This window comes from Eschrichtius robustus, chromosome 14, assembly GCF_028021215.1.
Source record: "Eschrichtius robustus isolate mEscRob2 chromosome 14, mEscRob2.pri, whole genome shotgun sequence".
NCBI lineage: Eukaryota > Metazoa > Chordata > Mammalia > Artiodactyla > Eschrichtiidae > Eschrichtius > Eschrichtius robustus.
Window position 1 is genome coordinate 99,935,288 of NC_090837.1, and position 21,768 is coordinate 99,957,055.

The 21,768-nt window shown below is 44.6% G+C and overlaps 1 pseudogene; it reads left to right on the forward strand.

Annotated features, from left to right (window-relative positions):
- The first annotated feature begins 11,568 nt into the window (after positions 1-11,568).
- LOC137776245 (glyoxylate/hydroxypyruvate reductase B-like) lies at positions 11,569-21,335 on the forward strand (annotated as a pseudogene).
- Positions 21,336-21,768: the final 433 nt, after the last annotated feature.

The window sequence follows — 21,768 nt, forward strand, 5'->3', positions numbered from 1 at the left end:
AGTCCTGGTAAGACTCACATGCGCCCAAATAATTTATTTAAATTAGTATTTCTAAACATTTTTTATTGTGGTAAAATATATATAATATAAAATTTACCATTTTAGCCGTATAGTTCAGTGGCATCGTTGACATCCTTGTACAGCCATCACCACTCCAAATACTTCTTTTGTTAAAAAGCTTTGTTGAGGTATTATTCACATACCATAAAGTGATTCCCCCATTTCAAATAAGATGGGTTTTCCCAGAGTTGTGGAACGGTACAGTCTGATTATGGAAACTTTTCATCACCCCAAATCCTCTACTCATTAGCAGTCAGTACCATACTCCTCCCATCCCTTTGGCTTTTGTCAACTACTAATGTATCCTAGACATTTCACGTAAGTGGAAGCATAAGTATGTAGTCTTTTGTGACTGACTTCGTTCACTTAGCCTAATACTCTCAAGGTTCACCCACACTGTAGCAGGCATCAGCACACTTGACGCTTGAGCAACAGGGGTTTGAACTTACCCATGTACTATGTGTACTACATGATCTGCAGTTGGTTAAATCTGCAGATGGGGAACCGCGGATATGAAGGGCCAACTGGAAAATTTTGCGTGGATTTCTGACTTCACAGAGGGTCGTGGTTGAAGGGTCAACTGTACTTGGTTCCTTTTTGTTGCTGATTAATCTATTGTTTGGATATGTTGCATTTTATCTCTCCATCAGTTAATTGACATCAGGGTTGTTTCCACTCTTTGGCTGTTACGAAAAATGCTGCTATGAACATTTGTGTACAAGTTTTTGTATGGATTTTAAGTCTTCATTTCTCTTGGGTATGCAGGTGGCGTGGTTGAATCATGTGATAATTATGTTTACTGTTTTGAGATATTGCCAAACTGTATTTAAAAGCGGCTATACCGTTTTACATTTCCAACTGCAATGTGGTGGGGTTGGATTTCTCCACATCTTTGTCTACTCTTGTTATTTGTGTGTTTTTGTTTTTGTTTTTTTACAATGATATCCTGGTAGTTGTGAAGTGATGTCTTATTATGGTTTTGACTTGCATTTCCCTAATGGCTAGAGATATAGAGCATCTTTTAATGTACTTATTGGCAATTTGGAGAAATGTCTATTCATCTCCTTTGGCCACTTAAAAATGGATTAGTTGTCTTTTTATTATTGAGTTGGAAGAGTTCTTTATATATTCTGGATAGAAATTCCTCATCAGATATATGATATGAAAATATTTCCTCTCATTTTATGAATTGACTTTTCACTTTTTATTGGTATCATTTGCAGCATAAAACTTTTAAATTTTGATTAAGTCCAAGGTATCTGTTTTTCCCTTTGTTGCTTGTGCTTTTGGTATCGTGTCTGAGAAACCATTGCCTAACTCAAGATCATGAATATTTATTCCTCTTTTCTTCTTAGACTTTTAAAGTTTTAACTCTTACTTTTAGGTCTATGATCATTGTGAATAAATTTTTATGTATGGTGTTAGGTAGGTGTCCAACTCTATTCTTTTGGTTTTTTGTTTTGTTTTGGCGGTGCCACGCTGCTTGTGGGATCTTAGTTCCCCCACTAGGGATTGACAGCTCTGTTCTTTTGTATGTGGATATCCAGGTGTCCCAGCACCATTTATTGGAAAGAGTTTTCTTTCCCCATCAAATTGACTTGGCTCCCTTGTTGAAAATCAATTGACTTTAAATATAAGGATTTATTTCTGTAGTCTCAATTCAATTCCATTGACCTATATGTCTAGCTTTATGTCAGTACCACACTGTCTTGATTAGTGTAGCTTCACGATAAGTTTTGAAATCAGGAAGTGTAAGTCCTCCGACTTTGTTCCTTGTCAAGATTGATTTGGCCATTCTGGGTCCCTTGCATTTCCATATGACCTTTAGGATTAGTTTGTCAATTTCTGCCAAAAAAAAAAAAAAAAAAAAAGCATCTGGGATTTTGATAAGAATTGTGTTGAATCTGTACACCAATTTAGGGAGTATTGCCATCTTAACACTATTAAGTCTTCTAATTCATGGATATGGGATGTCTTTCCATTTATTTAGGCCTTCTTTAATTTTTATGACTTTTATAGTTTCCAGTATTCATGTCTTGCCCTTTTTATTAATTTTATTCCTAAATATTTTATTCCATTTGATGCTATTTAAATGGAATTGTTATTTTAAATATTTTCAGATTATTCATAATCAGTGTATAGAAATAGAATAGATTTTTGTGGGGGGAGGGAAGAATCATTTTTTATTTTTATCTTATTTTTTGAGTCTTTTACAGTTGTATCAACCACACATAATTCAATGGAAATTTTTAGTGACTCATCTTTATTGCTTTTCTAAAGCATATAACTTAGTCGTCATAGATATAAGCATTCTATGCCTTTTGCGCTCATACTTCGTAGTTTTATGGGACATTTAAATTATGTAACGTCAATAATCCACAAAATTTGCATAAACTGGTTTGGGATTAAATTCGATCACATATAATTCAATTGGTGACTGCAAAAATGCACAGATGTATAGGGAGCCGCTTGAGCATTCAGCTTGGTTTATGAAGAGAGTGAAGAAATGCAGTTACTCCTAAGAATCTATTAGGTAGAGGTCAATTTGAAGATCTTTGAATGTGTATGGAAAGTGATATTTGCATGCTTGTAGATTTTACAAATCTATGTTATCACACTGAATAAATATAGTAATACGGAGACTGCAAAATAGAATCGATTTTTTTCATGTTTTTTTTTTTTAAAGAAATTCACGTTCATTCATTCATTCATTCATTCATTTATTTATTTATTTATTTATTTATTTATTTATGACTGTGCTGAATCTTCGTTTCTGTGCGAGGGCCCTCTCCAGTTGCGGCAAGTGGGGACCACTCTTCATCGCGGTGCGCGGGCCTCTCACCATCGCGGCCTCTCTTGTTGCAGAGCACAGGCTCCAGACGCGCAGGCTCAGTAGCTGTGGCTCACGGGCCCAGCTGCTCCGCGGCATGTGGGATCCTTCCAGACCAGGGCTCGAACCCGTGTCCCCTGCATTGGCAGGCAGACTCTCAACCACTGCGCCACCAGGGGAGCCCCATGTTTTTATTTTGTTTTTTCTCCAAGTTTTATTGAGATGTAATTGACATATAGCACTGTATAAGTTTAAGGTGTACAGCGTAATGCTTTGACTTATGTACATCATGAAATGATTATCACAATAAGTGTAGTGTAGATGCAAAAGAAAAGAAAAAGAAAAAATACTTTTTCCTTGTGATGAGAACTCAGGATTTATACTCTTAACAACTTTCATACATAATATACAGCAGTATTAATTATATTAATCATGCTGTACATTACATCTCTAGTACTTATAACTGGAAGTTTGTACCTTCTGACCACCTTACAATTCCCCCTCCCCCAACCCCCCACCGCTGGTAACCACAAATCTTATCTGTTTTTCCATGAATTTTTTGTTTGATTTTTGAAGTATAATTGACCTACAACACTGTGTTAGTTCCTGGTGCACAACATAGTGATTTGATATTTCTGTATATCACAAAATACAATTGAGTTTTGTATAGTGATCTTGTAGTCTGCAACCTTGCTGGATCATTTATTATTTTGAATAGTTTTTTAGTGGATTCCTTGGGATTTTCTATATATAAGATCATACCATCTGCAAATAGGGACAGTTTACTTCTTCCCTTCCAATCTGGATGCTTTTTATTTTTTCCTTGTCTAACTGCCCTAAAACATCCAGTACAATGTTGAATAGATGTGGCAAGAGCAGACATTTTGTCTTGTTCCTGATCCAAGGGGGGGAAGCATTCAGACTTTCACTGTTAAGTAGGATATTTATTGTGGGCTTTTCACAGATGCCCTTTATGAGGTTAAGGAAATTCTCTTCTATTCCTACTTTGTTGAGTGTTTTTTTTTTTTTTAATCATGAAAGGTTGTTAGGTTTTGTCAGATGCTTTTTCTAATGCATTTATTGAGATGATCATGTGAGTTTTGTCCTTTATTCTCTTAATATGGTGTACCACATTGATTTTTGTATGTTAAACCAATCTTGCATTCCTAGGATAAATCCTATTTGGTCACAGTAACTTTTCAAAATATGTCGCTGGATTTGGTTTGCTAGTATTTTATTGAAGATTTTGTGTCTGTAACTCACAAGGGATATTGGTCTGTAGTTTTCTTGTGGTATCTTTGTCTGATTTTGATAATAGTGGCCTCAAAGAACGAATTGAAAAGTCACCAGCCCAGCCAAGAAAAATCAATTATTTGACCAAGACTCCGCATTTCTACTTCCATTTGAATTCTTCATTTAAAAAAATGACTAAACATAAGCATTAAATAATGCAGTCTCGTATTCTCAAGTAAGAGCAAGACAGATGTTTGGTGGAAGATGTCCCTGTGTCTCCTAACTGGGAAAGGATACACATGTCCAAACAGAGTGCCCATTCCTGCAGAGCAACTGGCTTGAGTTAAGTTGAGAAGAAGGCAATTTGACTGAACTAATTGTTACTAATAAAAAAATCACTGGAGAGGCTTATAACTTTTCTAGAGGGATTTGCATTTTTAAAAGGAGAAATGTTTTAAGTCATATGTAAGACTATGTTACAGTGAGACTTTCCTCTCAAATTTCAGCAGAGGCCCCAAATTGAAGATTAAATGATTTAAAATGCCATATTCCAAATAAAGAAGGCAGACCAGCTTTTTCCAGATTTTGCAGAGGAGAGAATAGTTTACACACTCTTTGTCCATCACTCTTGAGGATATGGAAGAGGAGGTAAGAAAATGTGTTAGGGAAAAATCGTGACACCGTTTCTTTGGAGGAAGTTGTGGAGTGATGTACAGTCCCATTCTCATTCTCTTCTCTTTGGGAAAGAGAGGGATGCTTCCATCCTGCCCCAAGCCAAGTAAAGGAGTTCTAAAAGAACCCCTCACTTTGAGTGGGAAATGCTCAGGAGGCAAAAGACCCTGTCACCCAGGACTGTATGCTTAGGTGAAGAAATTTCTACATCCAGGCCTGCTAAAGGGACCAGAGTTGAACTCTTGGGAGAAACCCTCAAATTTATACAGTGTGCTCTCTTTGAAAGTGGCCAGTGCTCAACCTTACTTACCCTAGGAGCAATGCAAATATCCAACTGCAGAAAAATAGATAAACTGAGGTGTACTTATTGATATTATATAGCTGTAAAGATGAATGACTACACCTCCATGTATAAACGGGGATGAATCTCACATACTGACAAGCTTAGAAAAAAAGCAGGTTACCAAAGACTACATAAGGTATAATTCCATTAACATAAAATGCAAAAATATGCCAAACCAGACAATATATTATTTAGGCAAATTTCCTATCTATCTATCCATATCATAAAATTCAAGATTGGAGTTATATCTGGAGCAGCAGGGAGTGGCACAGGGAAATTCAAAAGTAGTGGTAATGGTATATTAAGTTTGGTGGTATATAACCAGGGGCTCATTTCATTGCTGTTTTCATAACATGTATATTTTATAACATTGCGTATTTATAACATGTGTATTTAATTTAAAAGTTAAGGCCAGTTTTATCAAATTCTAATTTTTTCATTATATTTACTTCCAACTGAACACAGCAGGGATTCTGGCAATTTGTGAATTCTTCTTGCTGGACCAAATTCAATAGAGGCCCTCTGGCTAGGTAGCTGGTTGGTAATAAAACTCCAAATAATCTTTCGTGACAGGTAGTATTCACTTTTGCAAGGCGATGCTTTCTCAAGAGTTTTTTATGATCTTGAGATAGAATAGTAAAACTCTATGTCCTCTTTCAGTCTAGACTTTCCAAACAGTTCTAAGAAGCTTTCCTCCCTTATTTGTATTTTATTCTTTAGTTTTTCAACAAATATTTATTGAGCATGTACATGTGCCAGACAGGATATCAGGTGCTGTTATCAAGAAATAGAACAATAACAAGACTGAGTCCCTGCCCTCATGGAGTGTAGTCTAGCAGAAGGCCTGACATTACACAGAAGACCGTACACTGAATTTGGATTCACAACAAAGTCCTACAGGTAAAGAGTTTAGGGTATTACGAGAACATTTAGCAGGAACACACTTAGTTTAAGGAGTTCAGGAAAGGCTTCCTTAAGGATATTACGCTTAAATGGGGACCTGCTAGATGAGTGAGGACTAGGGGAAGAGCTGGGGTCCAGTCCAGGCAGCCAGGGAACAAGTCCAGTGCCAGGAGCATGGCAGTTTGGGGCAATGTGCAGCTGAAATGACCAGAGCATATAAGTGGTTTGCTGGGTGGACAGGCCAGATAATGGGACCTCTGTGCTTAGGATTTTGTACTTTACCATATGAACAAGGCGAGCTGCCAAGGGGCTTTAAGCTGGGGATTAACATGTCAGATTTATATGTCCTTCAGGCATCTAGGCTGCCATGTACAGGAGAAAGGATTGCAAAGGGAGTACTTGAAGAGAGGGAAGTAGGGAGACTAGCATCAGCATAATGAAAGCTGCCAGAGAGGAGTTCTGGGCTGGAGATAAAAATTTGAGAGCCATCAGAGTAGAAGGCAGCAAGTGAAGCCAGGACACTGGATGAAACACTCATCAGTGTTTCCTAAAGAGGACTACAAGTGTTCCATTACCTGTTCTCAGTAGTACCATCTAGTCTAATTTTAAAAATACCAGCGATATCCCCAGATAGTATTATTTTTGACTAGGTAAGTAAACACTTGAGTTGATTTTTAATTTACTTAGGGGGGAAAATGAGTAAATAGCAACACAGGTGGTGTGTGACTATGAAAAATGACTGAATTTGTGACACACTGACCCAGAACCGTGGAGACACAGGAGTAAACCCTCGTGGGTGACTTAGAGCAGGGCGTAGGCAGTGCCAAAAAGGAGGAGGCCTCCTGCCGCAGGGAGGGCCTGCGTCATCCACCGCCCACTTTCCCGGGAAGAAGGCAGTCCTGATCTCAGGGTGAGACTTGCTCTTTTCAGAAGCCAGCCAGGCGCCAGCGTGCAGACCCTGCCCAACAATGCGCCCCCGCAAGGTCCCCCCACCTGACCACCTAAAACAATAAAATAGCTGATTACTTTACCAGCAGAGTGGGTTTATTCAGGAACAGCAAAAACCTGCAATTTAAAACGCTCAGTCTATGGCAAACCACAGGCAAGTCCAGAGACCAACGCAGGGGAAACTCCTTTATAGAGGAGAAGGGGGAGTTGGGCGTGGCTGCTTGTTATAAACAAAGAGCCCATTGGAGGGAACCCCGAGTTGGAAGTGTAGTAGCTTCCCATTGGCTGGGCTGTTTCCAGACTCGGAGAAAGGCTTCCTTCCCCGCCTGTAGCGAGGTTGAGCCCTTTTTCCTGCTGGATCTCCAATCGAGGGGGAGTGGTGCTCCATCTTAAATGAGGTTTCTGTGTATTAATTTTCACACTCCCCACGCTGAAGCAGGCCAGCAACCTTCCCCACCACACAGGCCCCACACCCGACCACCCAGACTCCGCTCCTGAAGGAGGCTCCATCCCAAACCCGCCCGCCAGGGGTGGGGCCTCGGCAACCTGCCCTTCAGGTGGCTTCTCGCATGCGCACGCCTGGCGCCCGCAGTTCCCGGCCGCTAACCGAACGCCGGAGATGTGGGCGCGGCCCAGTTGATTGGGCGGGGCTAGCAGAGGAGGACCAAGCTGTGGGGCTTGGGACGGGGCTTGGGCACGGCAGGCGGGCTTAGGGCGCGGCTGGAAGGTGTGGTCGGCGGTTTGGGGGCGCGGCTGGGAGGTGCAGTCGGCGGGCTTTGGGGCCTGGCTCCCGCGTGGCTGGCCGTAGGACTGGGGCGGGGGCACTACGCTCTCTGACCTCGCCGCTTCGCTGTCCGGGTCTTGCCTGGGAGACAGGGCCTGCTGGAGCGTCCCTTGAATCTGGGGTCTTTTTAAAAGACCCGGATGTCGCGGTGTGGGCGGGAGACTGGACTGAGCTCTGCCGCGTGGGTGTGACTGACCTGGAAGTTCACCTGGGGCAGGTGGGCAGCATTAGAGTCCTAAGACCCTTCTGGGCTCGCAGGGCACGATCCTGAAGAATTTAATAAGGAAAATACATTGTTGTTATTTATACCTGCCTTGTTCGAGAGAAGGCTTAAGGCGGCTTCAGACACTGCCAGAATCTAAAGGTCAATTCGGACAGGTACTTAACTTTTTTCTAAGCTCCAGGCAGTGGCAGATTAAGCTTTAAATGAATAGATTCAGGTATCCACATCAGAGTTTATAGTTTATTCCCCTGCATGAATCCAGGTTTGTTTGTTTTTTTTTAATATATTTATTTTTGGCTGTGTCGGATCTTCATTGCTGCATGGGCTTTCTCTAGTTGTGGCGAGCGGGGGCCACTCTTCACTGCGGTGCGCGGGCTTCTCACTGCGGTGGTTTCTCTTGTTGCGGAGCACGGGCTCTAGGCACGCGGGCTTCAGTGGTTGTGGCTCGCAGGCTCTAGAGTGCAGGCTCAGTAGTTGTGGTGCATGGGCTTAGTTGCTCCGTGGCACGTGGGATCTTCCCGGACCTGGGCTCGAACCCGTGTTCCCTGCATTGGCAGGCGGATTCTTAACCACTGCGCCACCAGGGAAGTCCCTAGGTTTTTTTATCTTGTCTTTTTTTCCTTAATGTTTAGCAGGCCCTGACAAACCATTTCTTAGGAGGGAAGCAACTGTTTTTGCTGAGACACATTGTGACAGTATTGGTCTTAAATTACATTGGATTTGTTGATACCTGGTGACTGGAGAAACCTCACATAAAGGGTGTAAACAGTGCAGTTTTCATTAAGCTAGAACTAGCAAACACACCCTCAAGGATATGCCCTTTGGTATATCTTAAACTTTTAGGTACTCTTATCTAGTCATGAGTGAACAGATTGTTCTCCAGCAAATCCAGAATATCAAGCTAAGGATGATTATAAAAGCAGAGGGGCTAACCATGGCGTCACCTACTCCTCATTACGGAGAATTCTTTTTTTTTCCCAGGCTGTTTTCTGAGCTTCTTTGGAGCAGAAGCTGGGCTGGGAATCTGTAGAGGACAGAAAACAAACAACTTTAATTTTATACCCATAGACAGGGCAGAGAACTGCTTGGTAGGTGAGATGAGGATAGACTTTGAAAGGGATTGGAGAGAGGATAAGAGGACAGAGTGGCAGGGAGAGAAGATTAAAGTCAGTTGGCGCCAGTTTGAAGCAAGTCTTGGCACGCTGGGGATGTGAGGATGATGGGGGGCGGGTATTGGACTCACCTCTCCAATATTAAGAGAGGAAGCTTCATGAGGAAATAGGATTTTAAGAAATGTTACTGTGTTGTATGAATTCAGTCTCCCTCTTTGGTGTAAGTTTGTTTCTAGACAGTTGGGTAAATATCTAAATTGTTGTTCAGATTTAAACATTAGTAACTCCCATTCATTGAAGGCTTGCAGTAGGTTCTCCAGGCTCTGAATGTTCTTTTTCACTGTCAGGGCCACCAAGCCAGGCGGTCTGTTCCCCTCACTTTACGTTGGAGGATAGCGAGTTTGAGGGAAGCACAGCCAGGCAGAGCAGCCTGAACCCAATGCCCAGCTCCTCCTTTGCACTTGGTCCTGCTTTGTCCTCTTTCTGCCCTCACCTCATCTTTGTTTCTTTCTCTCTGTCCCAAAAACTAAAACATATTTTTATTGGTTGCAATTGGTTTTTATTTTCATTTTTGCTTTTTAAGTTAAAAATACCTTCCTTACTCCCCTGCCCCTTGCCTGCCTCCGTCCTTGCCCCTTCTGTGGTTTCAATTTGTTCTCTCTGTACTTGTGTTACCCCAGAGCTCCTCCTGCCCTGTCCTCCTCTGGGCCCAGAGTCCAGCTGGGCAGTCACAGTCACTGGTCACGGGTCTGCATGCCTCCCTCCACACTTCCCTCTCATGAGTGCTATACAAACGTGGGTCTTACTTTCCTTTGAAAGAAGAGGTTGGAAGTTCATTCTACTTTATTTTTCTTTTTGTGGGTCTCAATTTTACAGGGACTTTAAAAGAAGAAAATCCTGAATTTAGAGCCTTGGGTCTGTTGAGGGCAATTTCAACAAAGTTAATACATATTCTTTTATTTTTTAATTAAGCAATCATTTCGCAAGGAGAAAACTAATTTTTAATCTGTGCTAGCAGTTCAAATTAAACAGTGTAAGGAGAATGCACATAGCAGTTAGAAAACGTCGTCTAACTACATTTTCATGTCTGAACTATCACTCTGTTAACCAAAAACAAAGCTGTAAAATTTTTGACTTTTCCAAATTTCACATATGGGTTTATCTTTTGACTTAGACAAAATGCAGTCGTGTAAAAATACACCTACTTTGTGGTGAGTTCCTTTGTTGTCAGAATGTTCCCAACCTAACCATCATGTCAGTTCTGTGCATCCAAGGACACCTGCCAGAGGCATGTCCACTTAGCTCTCTTTATGCAGAAATTAGGGGAGGAGAATGAAATGTGATCTTACGGTGCAGCTGTAAAACACTGCCTGTTGATATCACTCCGGTTTCACCAAGAACGCAGGAAGCCTGGGAGACGTTCGATGAGCCGCAGAGCTGTGCCAGAGCCAGAGTTCTCGCCTTCCGGCCCGGCCCGCTCCTCTGAGCCCCAGGCATCAGCACAGCGGCAGACAGGGCTCACGCTCCCTTCTCCCGAAGCTGTTGATGGCGGGTCCCACTTCCTGTCTCGTGCTCCTTTGCTGGACTCCTGGCTGTGAGTGGAGATGGTCAGAGGCTGGTGCTCGTGAAAGGAGTTATAGAGCAAGAGCCAGAGCCCAGGGATGGAGGGAGCTCTTGCATCTGCCCGGTGCTCCCACCCCTGCTCCGTCTATCTGCCCCGACTGGGACTCTCTCCCTCTTCGCATTTGGAGCAGCCACGAGTCACTCGGAGGATCTTGGATCTTTTCCGTGTGCGACCACTGACGATAATGGCGTGATGGATGTGTGTCATTGCTCCATAACCAACGTTAAAGCAGTCAGGAATTGAGACTCCTTTCTATAAAAATAACTAAGATCTTATCTTGAATGAAACTCTTTTAATCTTTTACTGAAAGTCCCAAAAGCAAACACAAGTTTTTTAGCCCATTATGCTCTGAGCTTTGAACACATTGTAAACATTTTTAGCTAAGTTTGTGACCCAAAGATAAAGTGCATTCACTAGCCTCAACTCTTGAAAGCAACTGGTTTTCTTTTTGGAAGAAAGCTATAAAATGTTAAAAATATCTTCTTTTTAATTAGGAACAAAGAACGTAAAACATTATTTAATTTGTTTGACAGACAGTAAAAAGTATCTTTTACTCTCACAGTAAAAAATGGTCAGTTTTATTTGTTAGTTATTGTTGCATAAAATTACCCTAAATTTTAGTGGCTGAAAACCACAAACCTCTGTTATGGGGGCATGTCTTCAGGTCGGAGTCCAGGAGTGGCTTACCTGAGCGGTTCCGGCTCAGGGTCCCTCGGGAAACTTTAGTCAAGGCGCTGGCCGGGGCTGTGGTCATCCCCAGGCTCCCAGGCCGTTGGCCAGCCTCTTAAGTCCTGCCTCCCACTCACTTGGGCCTTGGCACAGGGCTGCCTCCCAGCATGGCCCTGGCCCCCCGGGAGAAGGGGGAGCAGGGGAGAGCAGGACCCCCCCCCTTCGCTTCTGCTGCATTCTCTTCACGAGAAGTGCACTCCAGGCTGGGGGTCTCACGAAGGCGTGATCACCAGGAGCGGCCATCGGAGGGGGCCCGGAGGCTGCCACCACAGCCGAAGGGCAGGAATAAAGACCCCTGTCGGGTGGGGAGGAAAGTGGCAGTGATGGGAGCATTGGTACCTTCAGAGTCCAGCTCTGCTGCGTTACAGGTTTTACAGGAATTTATCCAGGAAAGAAAATGAATTCCAGTCCTGTTGTAATTTAGAAAATCTAAAGAGCAGTAGAAGAGCATATGGGTTGTTCTCTTGGAGACTCTCTTTGACAGCAGAAATTGCATCTATCTTTCTGCAGGCCACGGGCGATCAGGACCTACCTGGAGTTTCGGTGTCTGGACTTGAAGGACAATATGGTATATGTGAAGATCATGCTGGAGACCTGCAAAAACACTTTAATCTCATTACCATGCAAGAATTTTTGGAAAATAAAACACAGCTGGGTCCAAAAGATCCAAGCCGTGTACGTCTGGGGCGGAAGGCCGGCCGTTAGCCAGGAGCTGCTGCGCAGCCTGCCCTCCTTGAAGATCGTTGCCAGCGTAGGGGCGGGGCTGGACCACCTGGACCCGGGACTCGTTGCCAGCTTTGGTGTGAAGGCGGCCAACACGCCACACGCCGTTTCCAGCCGCACGGCAGACCTGGGGATGGCCTTGCTGCTGGCCGCAGCTCGGAGAGTCATGGAAGGTAAACAGCCAGGAGACGCTTGTTTTCCAGAGATCAGATGACAGATACTTAATATCACACCTGATAAAGCCCTGATCTCTTCACACTGCGTCCAGGACTTTGTTGACCTGGACTTGGTGCCACTTTTGGTTGTTTCAGCCTAGTCAGGCCCGAGCTCGGCACCCAGGCACATGCAGTCCATGTGATCTGTCTGATACACTGTTTTCTCCTCCACCAACTTCCACTCACTACGCAACGTGTGAAGTACTTTCAGCACCGCTGTTGAAATGCCCTTGGGGTAGTTCACTGGCCGCTCAGCATGCTACCCTGGGGTGAAGGCCCACAAGTGAGCAGGCAGAACCCCAGCTCCCCACACACTGGACATTGCTGGGCGCATCCCCGGGAGGAGCAGTGCAGCACTTCAGCACTTGGCCGTTGTCCTGGTGGAGCTCTGGGGTGAAGGGGCTTGAGGAAAGAGGAGGCAAGAACCAAGCATGGTCTGCATCTTTTTTTTTTTTTTCCCAATATTTTAATTTTAATTTTTAATTTTTGGCTGCGTTGGGTCTTTGTTGCTGCCCGCGGGCTTTCTCTAGCTGCGGCGAGCAGAGTCTACTCTTTGCTGCGGTGCGCGGGCTTCTCACTGCGCTGGCTTTTCTTGTGGCGGAGCATGGGCTCTAGGTGCACGGGCTTCAGCAGTTGTGGCTCGCGGGCTCTAGAGTGCAGGCTCAGTAGTTGTGGCGCACGGGCTTAGTTGCTCCGCGGCATGTGGGATCTTCCCTGACCAGGGATTGAACCTGTGTCCCCTGCATTGGCAAGCAGATTCTTAACCACTGTACCAGCAGGGAAGTCCGAGCCGGTTCTGTTTCTGACTGCTGGTTCACATGTGCACACTCACAGACACATGCACACACAAATATATGCACAGTCACACACACATACACATACATGTAGTCACAAATGTACAGACACTTGCACACACCAAAACCAACAAATTTTAACCAGAAATGTGAAAGAAGTTGCTGGGGTTTTTTTAAAAAATATTTATTTATTTATTTGGTTGCACTGGGTCTTAGTTGCGGCAGGCAGGCTCCTTAGTTGCGGCTTGCCTGCTCCTTAGTTGTGGCACGTGGGCTCCTTAGTTGTGGCACGTGAACTCTTAGTTGCGGCATGCATGTGGGATCTAGTTCCCTGACCAGGGATCGAACCCGGGCCCCCTGCATTGGGAGCCTGGAGTCTTAACCACTGGACCACCAGGGAAGTTCCAGAAGTTGCTCTTTTAAAGCATTCTGCCAGGAGGCTGGGGTTTGTTAATGAGGAAGCTGCCCTGTTCCTGTCATTCTTCCCTTGCAGAAACATTTTGCTGTCGGATAGGAATGCGTGAGCACCCAGGGTCCGCCCCGGGCTTCCTGTAACCTCGTCTCCCCTTCAGGCGGCCCGGTGAGGGTTGTGGGGATTTTGCGCGTGGTGCTGGCCACGCTGCCCACTCCGCATCGTGTTTATTTTAGGTCATCAGTTGGCTATTTCGCCACATACGGAGAACCTTTCTACAAACTGGATGGCTTAAGAAGTGACAGGGAGCACTCTGGGAATTATCGGCGTGGGCAGCGCTGGCTGTAAGATCGCTCAGCGGGCCAGAGCGTTTGACATGGAGATTCTCTACCACAACAGGAAACGCAGGTAAAATTCGGAAAACGGACTTGAGATTAACTGAGCAGAACTTGCACCGTCACTGCCTTAAATACAGTTTAGATATATTATTCCTCCACTTTTCATACAATTCCCCTATTCTGTTTCTCCAAAAAGTAGGACTGATGATCAAGGAAGGGACTGTGGTATTTTTATGATCACCCAGAAATGCAGCAGATTATCTTCTCTTCATTGAAAAAATTTCACCAGAGAGAAAGGAGATTTTGGCTCACCTACAGCTGTGCTCTGTTTCAGTTTGTAAAGTGATTCTTCCTCATCATGGGAGACGCTGTCCACACTGGAACACACATAACACACAGGTGTGTGCTTCCCCCCCACGGTATTCAGTCTGAAGCCCTCTTCCTCTTACTCCACCAGCAGCATTCAGCCCAACACCCAGTCTTGTTAATTCTGTCTCAAAACAACCCTCAGACCTGCCTGTTCACTCTCACTTCATCGCTGCCACCTGCCACCGGCCTAGGCCCTGGCCTTTCTCACCTGCAGTATCTGCCCCCTAAGGGGCTGCTCTCTGCTCTCGAACTTCAGCCCCGTCTGCAGACCGGCCAGATGATGGCGCTGTTCACAGCCTTTCAGTGGCTTCTGTTGCCACGGAATAGATTTCCACTCCCAGAGGCAGGGTGAGCTGGGAGACTTTACATCAGGACCGCCCCCTTTTCAGCCACCCTGTTTGCACAGTGGATAGTGGCGAGGCTTCGGTAGCTGTCACAGCTCCCAGTGCGGTGAGGGCCGACGCAGAGGCCAGGACAAGGCGTGTGAGGTGGGCAGGGCTTTCTCAGTGGCAGTGTGTGCTGGCCGTTCCTCTCTCCTTCAGGTGGTCCGCTGGCCAAGATGTGTAGAAAGAATTCACGTAGTTTTGTATTCCATATTTGTAGGGCAGTAGTGGCTACCAGGGATGCTGTGACCCCCTGGAGCTTGGAATTTCTGTTGAATAATCAGCTGTCTGGGGTGCCCAGAGCAGGAGTTAGGACTGGACCCGAAACAGAGCACTCATTCCTGCCTGAACCAGACCCCTGGATCCTTGCTCTCTGTTGAACAGATGGCACTCCCAGGCTCTCTCCCGTTTTGTTGTTTTTCTCTGGAAATTCTGATGTGTTTGCCCATATTCAGCAATGCTGGACGTCACTGAAAGCCTGTCTGACACCATCGGGCGTGTACCCTACTCTGGGGGCTCAGAGTTGAGTGAGAGGAAGCTCCTGACCTCAAGGGGCTCGCCGTCTGGTGTGACACCCCACAGACACGGGGCTCAGAGCACCCAGAGACGCCCACGGCGTTTCCATGGGTGAGCCCTGGCCTCGGGGTCCAGCCGCCTCTGGACCCACGTGAGGGTCTGGCCCAGGGGAGGACAGACTGAGTCCATGGCTCCTCTCAGAAACTCCTTCCGGGAGTTGATGAATTTCTAACTAGAGAACGCGGTTTTTCTCCCTTGTTCCCTTCACAGAAAATCGGAGGAGGAGGAAGCCACTGGGGCCACTTACTGTGAGGGGCTGGATGACCTGCTTCAGCGATGGGACTTGTGATGCTGGCTGTGAGCCTGACGCCCCAGGTCCGGGGCCTGATGGGAGGCGGGAGCGGAGTGGGATGGAGCCCACCGCCATTCTCCCAGCATCGGCAGAGGTGCCTGCCCCGCCGCTGTGTGTAGGCCGGGGGGCTGTGCAGGAGGGCCCCACCCCCAGCCCTGGCCATCCTCTCAGCACTCCCAGTCAACCTTTTCCCTGAATGGTCTGAAAAATCCACTTAGACTGCTGGGTGGTGAGCTAAAGGGGTTTTACTTTATATTTAGAAATAGGTCTGATTTTTGTCTTCACGTCATTTTGAACCTCAAATTAGTAACAAAAAGAATGAGAATAGTACACTGCGGGGTTTCAGATCCAAGTATGGGCATCTCCTTGGGAGCGGAATCACAGTTTGACCTTCCACGTATAATCAAGCAGAATGTATGGGGATGAATTTTCTGAGCCTCAGTTTAAAAAAATAACTTTGTGTTTGTTTGGTTGGTTCTTTGACATTTACGTGGAGCTTTGTTTGCATACAGGAGGCTTTAGGCCCCGCGCGATAACCAGATTTTCTGGTGGGTTGGTGTGGCATTTGTGAAGAAGAAAGCGTCGGAGTGCTCGGCGCTGGGGGAGCCAGCACACGTGAGGATCGGTGCTGGCCTCAGACGTGCGGGCGGCTTGCCTTTGGGATCGGCGGCCGGAAGACACGAGAGAGCTGGCATCACCAGGAACCACCCGTGTCTCTCCTCCGTAAAACAAGGAAAGCAGGGCTTGCCGTGAACCCCCACAGGGCCAAGCTAGTATGCTTGAAGGTTTTCTGAAAATTCAGACCCTGTAGGTGAGCAGGAAGGACCAGTGCATTATATGCTTTTGGTAATGTCAGAGGTCGGTGACAAAGTAAAGATTCTGGAAAAACAATCACCCCAGGAAAGAGCTTGGGACTAGATTCTCCACCAGCAGCACAGGCAGGCTGGTGCTGTGTGACCTGTAGGGCGGCCCAGCCCGCCAGCAGGAAGGAGGTTCCTTGCAGGTCTCTGCTGGGAGGAAGGGGTTTCCTTCTCAGCTGCTGCTGCTATCTTGTATTTGAAATGCAGTTATGGGTGATGTTTGTGGCTGTTTGGTTTTTTAATGTGTACCTAAAACTACTATCTGGGGGCTGTTTCCTGGAACCCTGCGGTGGCTTTGGGAGGCGGTGTGGTGAAGTGGCAGGGCCTAGGCTCAGGGTCAGACAGACCTGGGCTCAGATCTGAGTAGATGCTTTAGAAGCATGTGACTTTGGCTGAGCATGTAACCTACAAGCCTCATCTGTAAAGAGTATTGACTTTTGCTGGGTAAGTGGAGGATTTGGCGAGACAGCATCTGTGAAGGGTTTAGTGCACTGCCTGGCATGTAGCAGGCTGTTAGTGTCCGAGAACGAAGTGGCAGAATGAAGTTCACATGCTGTCAAACCTCTGACAAGATCAAGACGTGTCAGAACAGTAGTGAATGTGACCAGAGTGCACTAACTGTGGGACCTACCGAGGAGGGGTCTCGTCCACCCAGGTCTGTTAGTTGATCAAGACGCCCTGGTGGAAGCCCTTCAGACCGGGGTCATTAAAGCAGCAGCGCTGGATGTGACGTACCCAGAACCCCTGCCCAGGGAAGGAAGCCACACAGGATCTACGGTTTTCTCGATCCAGGTGGGGCAGTCCTCAGACAACTGCTGCTTTTGGCTTTTGCGGCCATGTTGAGCCACGTGTTGTAATCGCGTAGGGTCTTGGCCTTGGAGGGGCCTGAGCAGGCCCCTGGTGACCTGTCCAGTTCTGCAGCGGGTCAGGCCTCTGCTCCGACACCTCGCGGACAGGGTGCTCAGGGCCCTCAGGCCCCCGACCCCGCGGATGGAGACTGCACACAACAGTCTTTCTCACATCAAGCCAAGCAGTCCTCCCTTTACCCACCGACCCTGGTTTGCCTTCTGGAGCATCAAAGGCGAACTCTTGATTATTCACCTCTTTACAAACCTTCATGTATTTTAAGACAACCACTACATTTCATCTTAGTCTTTTTTTTTTTTTTTTTTTTGAGTCTAAGTATCTTCATATCCTTCAGTTGCAGCCTAAATGATGTCATTTCCAGATACCTTGCCTTCCAGCACTTTAGATTTTACAGTCCTTTGAAAATGTGCTCCTGAGAATGGCACACAGTATTCATGTCGTGGCCTGACCACTGTAGAGAAATTACGCAAAGGTTGTGTTGGCAGCCTCACTGCACCTTAAACTCGTTAAGTTTTTAGTCAGCTACAATTGAAATTGTTATTCTCTCAATTTTTTTTTAAGTTTATGTGTGGAATTTTACATTTATTTGTATTTAATTTCGTTTGCTTGTGTGTTTTGACCCAGTGATCCAGCCTGTTGGGACTGGAGTCTTGGTTCTGTCATTTTGAATCTTGATGCTGTCATTCATTAAACCAGCTATTCCTAACTTTGATTCCTCCAGCTTTGATTTCGATCCAGTAAGCAAATTACTGTCAGATGAATGTTTGACATTATGACCAAATTTAATACCTAAGTTTATCGAGATTGGTCATAGAACTTACAGACATTTCTGAGAAAAACAATAATTTATTCAGAACAGAGTTTCTCAAAATGTGGTCTGGAGACCCTTTCAGGGGGTCTATGAAGTCAAAACTAATTTATTTTTCTTTTTAAAGGTCTAACTGGATTTATTTAATAATTCATGAATCAGGCAGCATCCTATCTAGCAAGTAGAGAGGAGCTTCCACGTCAAAACTATTTTCATCATACTGTAAGATGTTATTTATTTCCACTCATGTTTTCTCACACAAGTGTACAGTGGAGTCTTCCAGAGACTTAAGGACATGTGATGACATCATCACTCTGACAGCTAATGAAATGTGTGCTTCTGTATGATTGTATTAAATTTTTTTCAGTTTTCATTTCTAATACAATAAACGTTGATAGGCATAACCCTCATAAACACATGTTCTTTGGGGTTCTTAATTTTTAAGAGTGTAAAGACCAAATAAGAGAGCCACTAATCTAGAACAAAAAATAATTTCAATATAAATAAAGAAGCATGACCATTTTAGATAGTTGTCAACTTACTCAAAAATGGAGAAGTCATGTTATCACCCCTGTTGCCTGCTAAAATGAACTTTTACACACAAGTCACAGGGCAAATACCAGGGTTATATCCCAAAGCTTAGTTTATTCTAATAGGTGATGCACTCCCAGTGTCCCATGTGAAATCATTTTTGTGGCCAAGAGGTTTAACAACTATTTTATGAATAACTTATATTCAGATACCCACGTTAATTTCTAATCTGTATATTTATCAGATAGGTCTGAGTTTTCATCTTGGTTTTTCAGGGAGACATTTTGATGCCGCTTACTGTGAAAAAAGTAATTTAAAAAGTAGGAAACCTGTAGTTGTTTAGTCATACTACATAAGTATTCTTTGCTTTACAAAAGGATTTACTGTGTATTATTTTAAAAATAAAATATTCATTTGCCAATAGCGCCAGGAGTCCCCAAGATCACCTTCAGCCTTAATGATTTGCTAGCAAGACTCGCAGAACTCAGAAAAGCTTTCCTACTCACAGTTACAGTTTATTACAGTGAAATGATATAGTTTAAAATCGGCAAAGGGAGAAACCTTACAGGGGAGTCGAGGAGAACCAGGCTGGCCCTTCCAGTTGTCCTCCCAGTGGAGCTGTGTGAACAGTGCTTACCACCTCCAGTAATGGTGTGTGACAACACACGTTAAGTATTTCCAACCAGGGAAGCTCAGCCCAGCCTTGGTATCAGGGGGTCAGTCACGTAGGTGTGGAGTGCCCACATGTCTGACACTGGCTTCTTAGTCTCCAGACCCTGCAGAGGTCAAACTGATACAGATTGGCCCAGAGCCCTAGGCGAACAAAAACAGGCATTCACCACAAATTAAATCACTAGCATAAACTATCTGGCTTTGCTCAGGGCCCCAAGTATAAGACACTCTTACCAGGCAGTATATCTCAAGGGCTCACAGGTTATCTTCCAGAGGCCAGTCAAAGGCCAGTCCGATCTTTGGAATGTGCAGGGTTCAAGAACTCCAAGCCTGCCTGCTGAGTTAATTCTTTACTATACAGGCCAGCCACTGGCCCTTAGGCTTAGCTGTCTCAGAGCAAAATGATATTTATTGGATTATCTACATTTATTAATTTATATGACAGATACAGCAATAGTATCAGTATGACTTCGCCTAACACTTGGAGGAGCCAATGTGGGGCAGGGATAGATTTAAAGAAACTAACCCATTGTATTTTTGTACTAATTTGATTACTTGTTCCCCCCAACCCCTTGATCTACCACTATTTGTACATTATGATGAACTTGTGTAGCACTATTTAGTATATAAATTAGCTGATACTTACCTAAATCCAGTATTTCCTCAGGCCAGTCATTTCCCATTGATCGTCAATGTCAGTTATTATCATCTGACTTACTTACATGAGGTACTTAAATCTTACCAACAATGCCAGTGTTATATACCATATTGCAATATTGTCATGGTACAATGCAGTTTCATTACATAACAAATCGATAACAATTGCAGAGGTATTTGCTATGCCTTCTCAACAAAATTGTCTCTTGCCTATACACCAGATATTATTATGGGCAGGTGTTGGTACAGTTAGCCGTGATTCAGTTATTTCTGGGTTCCAAGTCAGTTGGGACAAAGCCAGTCACCCTGTCTCAGTTTGCACCCTTGTACTGTTTTCCAGCGTGTGCTGTTATATAGTAGGGCCCACCTCCTTCATAAGGGGAGGATGAGTGTTTTTCAGAATAGTTTGTATCCCTGCTAACTGTACCACAGGATATGTCTTACTTCAGTCATTCCTGGAGGTGAGGGCAGTCAAACTACATTGATATAAATTACAGGTGCCCCCAGAGAACTTCCATAGGTTTTGGGGTCTGTAAGATTCTCAAGGGTGTGCCCCTTGAGCCTCAGTATCTATGATGGGGGACCACTGCCACATGTCTACTTTGGCCTCTGTGTTAAAATAGTCAGGATGCCTGCTGGGCCAGGTGATAGCACTTTCCCAATCCTGGGTGCTAATATTACCCATCATTATGCTTGAGTCTGCCTGACCCACTTCACGAAAACCTCATTATCTTTCCAGGCTAACTCCCATCCTTTGCCTTCTTCCTGGAAGAGAGCTCCCTCTAATCTGCTAATTCTAGTTAATAAATCTTTCCCTTCTGAATGCTATTCCCATTAAAGGCACATTCAGCTTGTGCCATGATGCCTAGATCAGCACCTAATTCCCCAAGGCCCTTTCTTGTCTTGTGGGTCAGTGTCATTTAATCCATCACGCATGTTGTGCAATTGTGAACTAATGGCCTGGGTGCAGTTAGGATACGTATTTTACACCCAGAAATGTTCGGCCACCCAAACCAGGGTTAGATAAGCAGTGGTCATACCCAGATGTCATTAAGAGTACGCCATAAGGCTCCCACAGCCTTCCCCATCTCAGGGTAGGGGGTATGAAACCATAATATGACATTAAAGAAACGAAACGACTCTGAATAGTTTTCCTCAATTAATCTGTATTTCAGAGATCATCCTTTGTTGGAGTTGAAGAACGTCACTCTGACACCTCACATTGGAAGTGCAACTCATCAAGCAAGACGACAAACAATGGAAAATTTGGTTGAAAGCATCCTGGCTTCTCTCAGTGGCCTTCCTATTCCTAATGAAGTGCTATTTAAATGATTTATGTGGGCTGAGAATTCAATGGGATGAAAACATGGCAGATTAAATGGGCAAAACCCACTTATTTTGTATGTTGAGTCCATTATATAGATTGAACTAATACTACTTAGATGAAAAACTTAAGGAATAGTAATAATAGTTACCACCCATTGACAGTTTGTTAAATGCTTTCCTTACACTCTCACTTCATCCTCAAGGCAGCTGTATGAGGGAAGTTATGTTATGATTCGTAATGAAACTGAGCACAGAGAATTACTTGTCCAAAGTCCAAAAGCCTGCACTAGGTCTACGGATTTCCCAGTGAGCTATGTTGCTTTCGATCCGTATAAATTCTGATACTTTATTGGATTACATAGTCCCCCTGATACTCTAATCACTATCCATTTGTTTTAATCATTCAAAAAAAAAAAAAAAAAAAGGATTATTGAGCACCTTCTATGTGCCAAGTCCTGTTCTAAGTGCTGGGGCTGCTATAGGA